Here is a 14,585-nt window from a genome sequence, read left to right as displayed (position 1 = left end):
TAATTACTCTGAAGGCAAATGGACAAAATACCTTGATCAAAAGACTTAGAGTGACTAAATGTATAAAAAAGGAAGAACCATATATAGATAGATAGATACCTACAAGACATTTACTTCAGTCCTACAAACACAAACTGTTTGAAAGTGAAGGTATGGAAAAATATTTACCAGGCAGATAGAAGCAAAAGAAAGCTGGCATAGCAATATTAACCTCGAAGAAAATAGACGTTATTTTTTTGTAGTTTCAAGTTTTTATTTAAATTTCAGTTTACATACATTGTAATATTAATTTCAGGTGTAGCATTTAGTGATTCATCACTTACATACAACACCCAGTGCTCATCACATAAGTGCCCTCCTTAATACCACCACCCATTTAACACATTTCCTCTGCCCACCTCCCCTCCAGTAACATGCAAGTTGTTCTCCATAGTTGAGTCTGCTCTCTGGTTCACCACTCTTTTTAATTTTCCACTATGTTCTTCAGTTTTGATCTTAAATTCCACATATGAGTGAAATCATATGGTATTTTTTTTTATTGGTGTTCAATTTACTAACATACAGAATAACACCCAGTGCCCGTCACCATTCACTCCCACCCCCCGCCCTCCTCCCCTTCTACCACCCCTAGTTCGTTTCCCAGAGTTAGCAGTCTTTACGTTCTGTCTCCCTTTCTGATATTTCCCACACATTTCTTCTCCCTTCCCTTATTTTCCCTTTCACTATTATTTATATTCCCCAAATGAATGAGAACATATAATGTTTGTCCTTCTCCGACTGACTTACTTCACTCAGCATAATACCCTCCAGTTCCATCCACGTTGAAGCAAATGCTGGGTATTTGTCATTTCTAATAGCTGAGTAATATTCCATTGTATACATAAACCACATCTTCTTTATCCATTCATCTTTCGTTGGACACCGAGGCTCCTTCCACAGTTTGGCTATCGTGGCCATTGCTGCTAGAAACATCGGGGTGCAGGTGTCCCGGCGTTTCATTGCATTTGTATCTTTGGGGTAAATCCCCAACAGTGCAATTGCTGGGTGGTAGGGCAGGTATATTTTTAACTGTTTGAGGAACCTCCACACAGTTTTCCAGAGTGGCTGCACCAGTTCACATTCCCACCAACAGTGTAAGAGGGTTCCCTTTTCTCCGCATCCTCTCCAACATTTGTTGTTTCCTGCCTTGTTAATTTTCCCCATTCTCACTGGTGTGAGGTGGTATCTCATTGTAGTTTTCATTTGTATTTCCCTGATGGCAAGTGATGCAGAGCATTTTCTCATATGCATGTTGGCCATGTCTATGTCTTCCTCTGTGAGATTTCTCTTCATGTCTTTTGCCCATTTCATGATTGGATTGTTTGTTTCTTGGGTGTTGAGTTTAATAAGTTCTTTATAGATCTTGGAAACTAGCCCTTTATCTGATATGTCATTTGCAAATATCTTCTCCCATTCTGTAGGTTGTCTTTGAGTTTTGTTGACTGTATCCTTTGCTGTGCAAAAGCTTCTTATCTTGATGAAGTCCCAATAGTTCATTTTTGCTTTTGTTTCTTTTGCCTTCGTGGATGTATCTTGCAAGAAGTTACTATGGCCGAGTTCAAAAAGGGTGTTGCCTGTGTTCTTCTCTAGGATTTTGATGGAATCTTGTCTCACATTTAGATCTTTCATCCATTTTGAGTTTATCTTTGTGTATGGTGAAAGAGAGTGGTCTCGTTTCATTCTTCTGCATGTGGATGTCCAATTTTCCCAGCACCATTTATTGAAGAGACTGTCTTTCTTCCAATGGATAGTCTTTCCTCCTTTATCGAATATTAGTTGCCCATAAAGTTCAGGGTCCACTTCTGGATTCTCTATTCTGTTCCACTGATCTATGTGTCTGTTTTTGTGCCAGTACCACACTGTCTTGATGACCACAGCTTTGTAGTACAACCTGAAATCTGGCATTGTGATGCCCCCAGATATGGTTTTCTTTTTTAAAATTCCCCTGGCTATTCGGGGTCTTTTCTGATTCCACACAAATCTTAAAATAATTTGTTCTAACTCTCTGAAGAAAGTCCATGGTATTTTGATAGGGATTGCATTAAACGTGTATATTGCCCTGGGTAACATTGACATTTTCACAATATTAATTCTGCCAATCCATGAGCATGGAATATTTTTCCATCTCTTTGTGTCTTCCTCAATTTCTTTCAGAAGTGTTCTATAGTTTTGAGGGTATAGATCCTTTACATCTTTGGTGAGGTTTATTCCTAGGTATCTTATGCTTTTGGGTGCAATTGTAAATGGGATTGACTCCTTAATTTCTCTTTCTTCAGTCTCATTGTTAGTGTATAGAAATGCCACTGACTTCTGGGCATTGATTTTGTATCCTGCCACGCTACCGAATTGCTGTATGAGTTCTAGCAATCTTGGGGTGGAGACTTTTGGGTTTTCTATGTAGAGTATCATGTCATCGGCGAAGAGGGAGAGTTTGACTTCTTCTTTGCCAATTTGAATGCCTTTAATGTCTTTTTGTTGTCTGATTGCTGAGGCTAGGACTTCCAGTACTATGTTGAATAGCAGTGGTGAGAGTGGACATCCCTGTCTTGTTCCTGATCTTAGGGGAAAGGCTCCCAGTGCTTCCCCATTGAGAATGATATTTGCTGTGGGCTTTTCATAGATGGCTTTTAAGATGTCGAGGAATGTTCCCTCTATCCCTACACTCTGAAGAGTTTTGATCAGGAATGGATGCTGTATTTTGTCAAATGCTTTCTCTGCATCCAATGAGAGGATCATATGGTTCTTGGTTTTTCTCTTGCTGATATGATGAATCACATTGATTGTTTTACGGGTGTTGAACCAGCCTTGTGTCCCAGGGATAAATCCTACTTGGTCATGGTGAATAATTTTCTTAATGTACTGTTGGATCCTATTGGCCAGTATCTTGTTGAGAATTTTTGCATCCATGTTCATCAGGGATATTGGTCTGTAATTCTCCTTTTTGGCGGGGTCTTTGTCTGGCTTTGGAATTAAGGTGATGCTGGCTTCATAGAACGAATTTGGAAGTACTCCATCTCTTTCTATCTTTCCAAACAGCTTTAGGAGAATATGTATGATTTCTTCTTTAAAAGTTTGATAAAATTCCCCTGGGAAGCCATCTGGCCCTGGACTCTTGTGTCTTGGGAGGTTTTTGATGACTGCTTCAATTTCCTCCCTGGTTATTGGCCTGTTCAGGTTTTCTATTTCTTCCTGTTCCAGTTTTGGTAGTTTGTGGCTTTCCAGGAATGCGTCCATTTCTTCTAGATTGCCTAATTTATTGGCGTATAGCTGTTCATAATATGTTTTTAAAATCGTTTGTATTTCCTTGGTGTTGGTAGTGATCTCTCCTTTCTCATTCATGATTTTATTAATTTGAGTCTTCTCTCTCTTCTTTTTAATAAGGCTGGCTAATGGTTTATCTATCTTATTAATTCTTTCAAAGAACCAACTCCTGGTTCTGTTGATCTGTTCCACAGTTCTTCTGGTCTCGATTTCGTTGAGTTCTGCTCGAATCTTTATTAACTCCCTTCTTCTCTTGGGTGTAGGATCCATTTGCTGTTTTTTCTCTAGCTCCTTTATGTGTAAGGTTAGCTTTTGTATTTGAGTTCTTTCCAGTTTTTGAATGGATGCTTGTATTGCGATGTATTTCCCCCTTAGGACTGCTTTTGCTGCATCCCAAAGATTTTGAACGGTTGTATCTTCATTCTCATTAGTTTCCATGAATCTTTTTAATTCTTCCTTAATTTCCTGGTTGACCCTTTTATCTTTTAGCAGGATGGTCCTTAACCTCCATGTGTTTGAGGTCCTTCCAAACTTCTTGTTGTGATTTAGTTCTAATTTCAAGGCATTATGGTCCGAGAATATGCAGGGGACAATCCCAATCTTTTGGTATCGGTTCAGACCCGATTTGTGACCCAATATGTGGTCTATTCTGGAGAAAGTTCCATGTGCGCTTGAGAAGAATGTGTATTCAGTTGAGTTTGGATGTAAAGTTCTGTAGATATCTGTGAAATCCATCTGGTCCAGTGTATCATTTAAAGCTCTCGTTTCTTTGGAGATGTTTTGCTTAGAAGACCTATCGAGTATAGAAAGAGCTAGATTGAAGTCACCAAGTATAAGTGTATTATTATCTAAGTATTTCTTCACTTTGGTTAATAATTGATTTATATATTTGGCAGCTCCCACATTCGGAGCATATATATTGAGGATTGTTAAGTCCTCTTGTTGAATAGATCCTTTAAGTATGATATAGTGTCCCTCTTCATCTCTCACTACAGTCTTTGGGGTAAATTTTAGTTTATCTGATATAAGGATGGCTACCCCTGCTTTCTTTTGAGGACCATTCGAATGGTAAATGGTTCTCCAACCTTTTATTTTCAGGCTGTAGGTGTCCTTCTGTCTCAAATGAGTCTCTTGTAGACAGCAAATAGATGGGTCCTGCTTTTTTATCCAGTCTGAAACCCTGCGCCTTTTGATGGGGTCATTAAGCCCGTTCACATTCAGAGTTACTACTGAGAGATATGAGTTTAGTGTCATCATGATATCTATTCAGTCTTTGTTTTTGTGGACTGTTCCACTGAACTTCTTCTTAAAGGGGAATTTTAAGAGGCCCCCTTAAAATTTCTTGCAGAGCTGGTTTGGAGGTCACATATTCTTTTAGTTGCTGCCTGTCTTGGAAGCTCTTTATCTATCCTTCCATTTTGAATGAGAGCCTTGCTGGATAAAGTATTCTTGGTTGCATGTTCTTCTCATTTAGGACCCTGAATATATCCTGCCAGCCCTTTCTGGCCTGCCAGGTCTCTGTGGAGAGGTCTGCTGTTACCCTAATACTCCTCCCCATAAAAGTCAGGGATTTCTTGTCTCTTGCTGCTTTAAGGATCTTCTCTTTATCTTTGGAATTTGCAAGCTTCACTATTAAATGTCGAGGTGTTGAACGGTTTTTATTGATTTTAGGGGGGGATCTCTCTATTTCCTGGATCTGAATGCCTGTTTCCCTTCCCAGATTAGGAAAGTTTTCAGCTAGAATTGGTTCAAATACATATTCTGGCCCTCTGTCCCTTTCGGCGCCCTCGGGAACCCCAATTAAACGTAGATTTTTCTTCCTCAGGCTGTCGTTTATTTCCCTTAATCTATCTTCATGGTCTTTTAATTGTTTGTCTCTTTTTTCCTCAGTTTCCCTCTTTGCTATCAACTTGTCTTCTAGGTCACTCACTCGTTCTTCCACCTCGTTAACCCTCGTCGTTAGGACTTCTAGTTTGGATTGCATCTCATTCAATTGATTTTTAATTTCTGCCTGATTAGCTCTAAATTCTGCAGTCATGAAGTCTCTTGAGTCCTTTATACTTTTTTCTAGAGCCACCAGTAGGTGTATAATAGTGCTTCTGAATTGGCTTTCTGACATTGAATTGTAATCCAGATTTTGTAACTCTGTGGGAGAGAGGACTGTTTCTGATTCTTTCTTTTGAGGTGAGGTTTTCCTTCTAGTCATTTTGCTCAGTGCAGAGTGGCCAAAAGCAAGTTGTATTGGGAAAAAGAGAAAAAGAGGAGAGAAAGAAGGAAAGAAAAGAGAAAGAGAAAAAAAAAAAGGGAAGAAAAAAAAACGAAAAAAAAAAGAAGAAGAAAAAGAGAAAGAAAAAGAAAGGAGAAAAAAAGGGGGTGGGGGAAGGAAACAAATCAAAAAGCAAAACAAAACAAAAACAAAAACAAAAACAAACAAACAAAAAAAGAACCACCGGGGAGTATCTTCTGATTCTGTGTACTTTAAGTCCCTTGGCTTCTCCTGGAAGTTGTCAGTCTAGCTGGTGTTCTGGGGGAGGGGCCTGTCGTGCTGATTTTCAGGTGTTAGCAGTTGGGGGAGCTGCTGTGCCCCTGCCTGGTGCAGGGCTCAGTGGGGGTTGTTTACCCCGTGAGGCCGCAGGAGGAACAGCCCCAGTGGCGGGGCCAGTTCTGGAAACCTGGATTCAGCTCCGGCAGGAACTCCGTCTGCAGGGCCTGGAGGCTCCGGGGCGGGGCCGCTGATCTGCTCAGCTGGGGCAGGAGCGTCCTCGCTGTCCTGGGCCCTCCCGGCCTCTGCCTGTCCCGGGGGAGGCCGGATCCTGGGCTGTGTCCCGGCGCCCTGTGCTCCGGAGCCTGCGCTGGTGGATTCGCGCTCCCGGGCCGCGCAGCCCCCTCCGCGGAGCCGCCGCCCGAGCCCCTCCGAGCTGCTCCTGGAACCGCGCAGCCCCCTCCGCACGGAGCCTCTTCCTCTGCCCGAGCCCCTCCGAGCTGCTCCCGGGGCCGCGCAGCCCCCTCCGCGGAGCCGCCGCCCGAGCCCCTTCAGCTGCTCCGTGTCCCGCCGGGTCCCGCCGTGCGCGCTGCAGCCCTTAGGGAGCTCGACGCACTCTCCTGGGCGCGCAATTGCTGTTACTGTCCCCGGGAGCCCGAGGGCATCCTTGCCTCCTGGGTCCTGCTCCAACTCTCTGGAGCTCCTTTCCCCCGGGAAGGTCGGTGCAGCTCCTGCTCCTCCGGGACGGGGCTCTCCTGTCCTGGGGACACTCGCCCCGGCCTCAGCCCGGCTCCTCGCGGGGCCCCTCCCCCTTGGAGGCCTTTGTTCCTTTATTTCTTTTTCCCCGTCTTCCTACCTTGATAGATGCGCGAACTCTCCTCACTGTAGCATTCCAGCTGGTCTCTCTTTAAATCTCAGGCCGAATTCATAGATTTTCAGGATAATTTGAAGGTTTTCTAGGTAGTTTGGTGGAGACAGGTGATTTGGAGACCCTACTCTTCCGCCATCTTGCTCCTCCCCTGAAATCATATGGTATTTGTCTTTTTCTGACTTATTTCACTTAGCATAATACTCTTTAGTTCCATCCATGTTGTTACAACATTTCATTCATTTTTATGGCTTAATAATATTCAGATAGATAGATAGATAGATAGATAGATAGATAGATAGATAGATATCCCAGGGGCGGGAAGGGTGGTGGAAGGATGCCTTCAGGCTTCGGGGCCTTACACTGGTTGCATTCTGTTCTCCAGGCGAAGTTCTGGTTTCCACACCCCGGAGTGGGGCACTGCTAGTCCCCAGCTCGGTGCTGGACGTTTCCTCCTCCGGATGGGTTCCCTCGGGAACCCCGGGGTCCTCTTGGGGGAAAGCCACCTCTGTCTCCTCCACGGCCTCCCATGCGAACCATGGGGCCCCCAGGACCTCCTGGGCCCCCTGGACCTCCACGGAGTGGCGGTGGCATCCCTCTGCCCTCACAGGGAGGCATACCACCCCACATGCTGTTCATCGGAGATTTCTTCTGAGCAAGAGAAACCTTAAGTTTGCTTCCTTGAAAATCTTTCCCATCAAACCACTCCACAGCAGCCTTGGCAGTTCGTGGGTCTTCATAGGATACTGTAGCATCACCTTTGGGCTTTCCTGTTTCCTTGTCCAAGTAGATATGGATCATGGGTTGTCCGGTTCTTTTGTTCATCTTAACAACTCCATACTGTTTAAAGAAGTCAGCCAGATCATCTAGAGTCACATTGTCATTTAAACCTTGCACATAAATTGCACTGTTGTCAGAGTCTTCATCTGGATCTACAGGTGGGCCTAGATCAAGATCTGGTCCTTCATGCATGGGTCCACCAGGCTTATTGAAGCCACCTCGCTCTCTAGCGCCCATTCCACCGCGTCCTCCTCCCCGCCCACCTCTGCTCATGTCTCCACGATCAAATCCCCCTCTTCCCCTGCCCGGGTTATCAGGGCCACTCATGCTCCGGTTCTCTCCTGGTCTGGAAAATCCTCCAGACTCCTGCCCATAAACACCCATGCTACGGGGGTGGTCCTGTTGGAATGAACTCTGCTGCCCGTAGCTGCTGCTCTGTTGGCTATATTGACTTGGAGCCTGGCTGTAGGATCCAGTTTGGGGGGGATAACTAGTGGGCAGCTGCTGCCCATAGCTGCTTTGTTGACCATAGCTACTCTGCTGTCCATAGCTGCTCGGCTGCCCATAGGTGTTCTGCTAAGAGTAACTGCTCTGATCATAACTAGTTGGCTGTGTAGAGGAGTAGCTGGTAGGAGGATAAGATGGTGGTGCTGTGACTGGCTGCATGGGGTAGCTCCCAGGTACCTGGGGATAACTGTAGTTACTCTGTCCATATCCTAGGCTGGGCTGGTTGTAACCCCCTGTGCTAGATTGAGGTTGACTAGTCTCAGCAGGTTTGTTACCATCCTGTGGTCTTGCAGGTGCGGTGGCTGCTGGCTGCTGCCCATAAGCTGGGTAAGCAGGCTGAGTGCCATATGCAGACTGAGCTTCATAGGAGGCCTGGGTGGTAGTGACCGTAGCAGTGGTGGTATCATAAGCACCAGTGCTGTACCCCTGAACAGGCTGACTGTATGCCTGGGGGGCAGTTGGAGTAGTATAACCAGCGGGAGGCTGTCCATAAGAAGTTGCATAGGCGGTCTGCCCATAGGTCGCAGTGGTCTGAGCCTGGGTATAGCTGACATCAGTGGGCTGTCCATAGGTTCCATAACTCTGCTGCCCATATGCCTGGGTGGTCTGTGCATATCCTTGAGTTGGTTGGGTGGTGTATGCACTGTAGCCCTGCTGGGCTGCAGCTTGGCTGTAGGTACTATAATCCGTGGATGCCATTTTTCCTCCTTCCCTCTATCTTTCACTTTTTGAATAGCCTCCATACTGTTTTCCATAGTGTCTTTACCAGTTATATTCCCACAAAGAGTGCAAGAGGGTTCCTCTTTCTCCACATCCTCACCAAAACATTTGCTGTTTCCTGTGTTGTTCATTTTAGCCATTCTGACAGGTGTAGGGTGATGTCTCAATGTAGTTTTGATTTGCATTTCCCTGATGAGGAATGATATTGAGCATTGCCATGTCTGTTAGCCATTTGTATGTTGGTTTTGGAAAAATATATATTTACATTTTCTGGCCATTTCTTAATTGGATTATTTGTTTTTGGGTGTTGAATTTGAGAAGTTCTTTATAGATTTTGGATACTAACCCTTTATCACATGTGTCATTTGAAAATATCTTCTCCCAATTCTAATGCTGCCTTTTACTTGTGCTGATTGTTCCCTTTGCTGTGCAGAAGCTTTTTATCTTGATGAAATGTCAAGATTTATTTTTGCTTTTGTTTCCCTTGCCTCATGAGACTTATCTATTAAGAAGTTACTATTGCTTATTAAAGAGGTTACTTCCTATATTCTCCTCTAGAATTTTGATGGGTCCTGTCTTAAATTTAGTTCTTCCATCCGTTTTGATTTTATTTTTGTGTATGGGGTGAGAATGGGGGCCAGTTTCATTCTTTTGCGTGTTGCTGTCTGGTTTTCCCAACACCATTTGTTGAAGGGCCTTTTTCCCTTGGTTATTCTTTCCTGCTTTCTTTTTTTAAGATTTTATTTATTTATTAATGAGAGAGAGAGAGAGAGAGAAAGAGGCAGAGACACAGGCAGAGGGAGAAGCAGGCTTCATGCAGGGAGCCCAACGTGGGACTCGATCCCGGGACTCCAGGATCATGCCCTGGGCTGAAGGCAGGCACTAAACCACTGAGCAACCCAGGGATCACCTCTTTCCTGCTTTCTTGAAGATTTGTTCACCATATAGTTGTGGGTCCATTTCTGGTTTTTCTATTCTGATCCACTGATCTATGTGTCTGTTTTTGTGCCAGTACCATACTGTCTTGATCACTACAGCTTTGTAGTATATCTTGAAGTCCAGAATTGTGATGCCTCCAGCTTTGCTGTTCCTTTTCAAAATTGTTTTTGCCCATTAAGGGTCTTTTGTGCTTCCTTACAAATTTTAGGATTGCTTGTTGTAGCTCTGTGAAAAATATTGATGGTATTATGATAGGAATCTCATTAAATGTATAAGTTGGTTTGGGCAGTATAAATATTCTAACAATATTCATTTTTACAATCTATGAGCATGGAATGTTATTCCATTTCTTCATGTGTTCTTCAATTTCTTTCATCAGTTTTTCATAGTTTTCAGAGTAGATTTTTACCTCTTTGGTTAGTTTTATTCCTAGATATCTTATTGTTTTTGGTGCAGTTGTAAATGGGATAGATTCCTTGATTTCTTTTTCTGTTGCTTCATTATTTGTGTATAGAAATGCAACAAAGTTTTGTACATTGATTCTGTATCTTGTGACTTTATTGAATTCATATGAATTCTAGCAATTTTTTGGTGGTGTCTTTTGTATTTTCTACATAGACTATCACATTGTCTGCAAATAAAGTTTGACTTCTTCCTTGCTGACTTGAATACCTTTTATTTCTTTTTTTGTCTCATTCCTGAGACTAGGACTCCAGTACTCTGTTGAACAACAGTAGTGGGAGTGGACATCCTGTTTTTTTCCTGACCTTAGAAGAAATGTTCTGCTTTTCACCATAGAGGACATTAGCTGTGGAGTTTTATATATGGGCTTTATTATGTTGAGGTATGTTTCCTCTAACCCTACTTTGTTGAGGGTTTTTACCAATAATTGATGTTATACTTTGTCAAATGCTTTTTCTGTGTCTATTGAAAGAATCTTATGGTTGTTATCATATATTTTATCAATGTGGCATATCATGTTGGTTGATTTGTGAATATTGAACCACCCCTACAACCCAGGAGGAAATCCCACTTTATTGTGATGAGTGATTCTTTTAATGTACTGTTAGATTTGATTGGTAGAATTTCTTGAGAATTTTTGTGTCTGTTTTCATCAAGGACATTGGCCTGTAGTTCTATTTTTTAGCGGAGTCTTTAGTTTTGGAATCAGGTTAATGTTGGCCTCAGCATAATTTTGGATGTTTTCCTTCCATTTCTATTTTTTAGAACAATGTGAGAATAGGTATTAACTGTCTGGTAGACATTCCTCTTTAAATATCTGGTAGAATTCCTCTGGGAAGCCATCTGGCCCTTGAATTTTGTTTGCTGAGAGATTTTTCATTACTAATTCAATTTCTTTGCTGGGTATCAGTCTGTTCAAGCTTTGTATTTCTTCCTGTTTCAGTTTTGGTAGTTATATGTTTCTAGGAATTTATCCATTTCTTCCAAATTTTCTGATTTTTGACATGATTTTTCATAATATTCTCTTAGGACTTTTTATATTTCTGTTGTGCTGGTTGTTATGTCTCCTTTATCATTTGTGATTTTATTTATTCGGTTCCTTTCTCTTTTTCTTTTGATAAGTCTGGCTAGGTGGTCATCAATTTTATGAATTTCTTTCAAGAAACCAGCTCCTGCTTTTCCTTATCTGTTCTACTGGGGTTTTGTTTGTCTTTCTTTCTTTCTTTCTTTCTTTCTTTCTTTCTTTCTTTCTTTCTCTCTCTCTCTCTTTCTTTTCTTTTTTCTTTTCTTTTCTTTTCTTTTCTTTTCTTTTTTCTTTTCTTTTTTCTTTCTTTTAGAGAGGAGGAAAGAAGGGAATAGGAGCAGGGGGAAAGAGAGAATATTAAGCAGGATCCGTGCCCACTGTGGAGCCTAACGTGGGCCCTGATCTCACAACCCTGAGATCATGACCTAAATTGAAAACAAGAGTTGGATACTTAACCAACTGAGCCACTCAGGTCCCTCCTTTATCATTTATTTCTGCTCTAATCTTTATTATTTCCCTTCCTCTTTTGGCTTTAGGCTTTATTTTTTCTTCCTTTTTTAGCTCCTTTAGGTGTAATATAGTTGTGTATTTGAGACTTTGCTTGTTTCTTAAGGTAGGGATATTTGCTATATACTTCCCACATAGGACCACCTTTGCTGCATCCCAAAGCCTTGAACTGTCATGTTTTCATTTTCATTTGCTACTAGTACTTTTTAAAATTTCTTCCTTAATTTCAATTCATTCTTTGCTATGATATTCTTTAACCTCCATGTATTAGCAGTATATCCAAATTTTTTCTTGTGGTTGACTTCCAGTTTCTTAGCATTGTGGTCTGAAAATATGCATGGTATGATCTCAATCTTTTCATAGATGTTGAGGGCTGACTTGTGACCCAGTATGTGATCTCTTCTGGAGAACGTCCCGTGTGCACTTGAAAAAAAAAGTGTATTCTGCTGCTTTAGGATGAAATGTTCTGAATATTTCTGTTAGATCCATCTGGTCCAGTGTGTCATTTAAAGCCATTGTTTCCTTATTTTTTAAAGATTTTTATTCATTTGTTCATGGGAGACACAGAGAGAGAGTGAGAGAAATAGGCAGAGTAAGAAGCAGGCTCACTTTGGGGAGCTTGCTGTGGGACTCAATCCCAGGACCCCAGGATCATGAGCTCAGCCAAAGGCAGATGCTCAACCACTGAGCCACCCAGGTGCCCCTCATTGTTTCCCTATTTATTTTCTGATTAGATGATCTGTCCATTGATGTAAGGGGGTGTTCAAGTCCCCTAATAGTATTGTAATGTTATCAATGAGTTCCTTTATGTTCATTATTAACTGTTTAAATATTTGAGTGCTCCCAATTTAGGGGCATCAATATTTACACTTTTTAGGTCTTATTTTTGTGTAGGCCCCTTTGTTATGACATAGCGTTCTTCTTTATCTCTTGTTACAATCTTTGGTTTAAAATATAGTTTGTAAAAAAGAAATAAAATCTAATTTGTCTGATCTTTGTCTGTCTTTGTCACTTTTGGTCTTTCTTTCCACTCAAAGAATCCCCTTTAATATTTCTTGCAGGGCTGTTTCAGTGGTCTGTCACAAACTCCTTTAGTTTTTGTTTGGGAAACTATCTTTCTCTCTATTCTGAATGATAACCTTGCTGGATAGAGTATTCTTGGCTGCAGATTGTTACCATTCCTCACGTTGAATATAACATGCCACTTTCTTCTGACCTGTCAAGTTTCTGTGGAGAATTCTGCTGCTAGTCTTATTGATCTTCCCTTGCCTTGCTGATTTTAGGACTTATTCTTTATATTTTGCAAATTTAACTACATTATGTCTTGCTGTTGGCCTGCTTTTGTTGACTTTGATGGGAGTTCTCTGTGCTTTTTGAACCTGGATGTCTGTTTCCTTTCCCAGATTAGGGAAGTTTTCAGGTATATTTTCCTCAAATAAACCTTCTGCCCCCTTTTCTCTCTCTTTTTCCTCTGTAACTCCTATGATATGGATATTATTACATTTGATGGAGTTACTGAGTTCCCTAAGTCTACCTTCATGATCCAAGATTTTTCTTTCCCTCTTTTGTTCACCTTCATTATTTTCCATAATTCTATCTTCTGTATCACTTTTTTTTCCTCTACTTTCATCCTTGAGGTCATTATATTCAGTTGGTTTTGAGCCTCAGTTATTGCATTTTTCAATTTGGCCTGATTTGTTTTTAGCTCTTTTATCTCTGTGGCAAGGGTCTCCTTGATGTCTTCTATGCTTTTCTGAAGCCCACTAGTATCCTTACGATTTTCGCTTTAAATTCTGGATAATGCATATACTTCTATTTGTTTCAATTAGCTCCCTGGGTGTGACCTTTTTTTGTCCTCTCTTTTGGGATTAATTACTCTGTATCGGCATTTTGTTTGAAGAAGACTCTGTCTTCTTCTCTGTGTTAGGAAAGCCTGTTATCTGTTCCTCAGAGTAATAGCTTTATGAAGAAGAGGTCATATAATATCCAGGGCCTGGCACTTCATGAAGTGTCTTGTGTGTGTGTGTGTGTGTGTGTGTGTGTGTGTGATATGTGCACTCTGCTGCTGTGTTTTGGTTGCTCTATCCCTCAAAACAGTTGTCTGCAGATTTCTTCCTTGCATGCAGTGGGGGGTGTTTGGATCTTAGCCAGAGCATGGCAAGTTTGAACTAGGTGTGCTCTGGCCTGCTTGTTAAATGAAATCTGATGCTATTTCCAGTAGTAGTGAGGTTTGCATAACTCTATGGTTAGTAGATGTGGTGTGTGTGTGGATTTGTGCTGGTCTTGTGTCAAAGAGGCCTGTAGCACTGGTTCTTAGGCATACTTGTCTGAGTAAAGTGGTGCCAGCAGTGTGCGGGGGAATGGTACTTGATGTAAGTAGGTTAGGCATCCCGTGTTGGTGTTGTGCTATTTACTAAAGTTGCTTTATGCTGAGGTTCAGGGGAAGGAAATGGTGCCAGTCAGTTCCTTAGTCTACAGAGAGGGGAATACATGCTTGTGCTGTCAGGGAAGCCTTCCCAGAAAGGTGAATAATTTCCCTTGGTGCATAATAGGTTTTTTCAGCTTGCTGCTTTCACACTATCCTGTCCAGGTTGCTTGCTTGCCTAGAGAAGTGTAGTTAACTTTGGAATCTATCCCAGCCAGGCCTGCTAAGTTTTAAAACTCCAACATTTAGGGACCTGGTGTGGTAGGGATCTGCTCTGGTCTTCTGGGTGAAAGTCTTACTGTCCTGGGATTGATTCAGGTTTGACCCAGAAGTGCAGTTGCACCAGAGTGCAGGAGTGTGGGATTTGGAACAAAGCACACTAAACAGCCAGTGTCTGGTTAGCCACCCTCAGCACGTGTCTCTGCACCTATGCTGAGGAGCAGGGGAGAGAAATGGCACCCATTGATTCTTTGTCACCAGAGAGATAATGCCATCTTTCTCAGATGCACCCCCAAAAAAGGGAACAGTGTCTACCAGTGTTTCTTAGGCAATACTTAGATTGCACCATCTG

General features: G+C 42.1%; 1 protein-coding gene and 1 pseudogene across 4 annotated transcripts in view; both read right to left on the bottom strand.

Annotated features, from left to right (window-relative positions):
- OPHN1 (oligophrenin 1) overlaps positions 1-14,585 on the bottom strand; it is a 587,085-nt gene that overhangs the window by 30,391 nt on the left and 542,109 nt on the right. The gene's annotated exons all lie outside the window — the stretch shown is intronic.
- Positions 7,009-8,652, bottom strand: LOC144308992 (RNA-binding protein EWS pseudogene; annotated as a pseudogene).

Source organism: Canis aureus, chromosome X, assembly GCF_053574225.1.
Source record: "Canis aureus isolate CA01 chromosome X, VMU_Caureus_v.1.0, whole genome shotgun sequence".
Classification (NCBI taxonomy): domain Eukaryota; kingdom Metazoa; phylum Chordata; class Mammalia; order Carnivora; family Canidae; genus Canis; species Canis aureus.
This window is presented reverse-complemented; position numbering and strand designations above follow the sequence as displayed.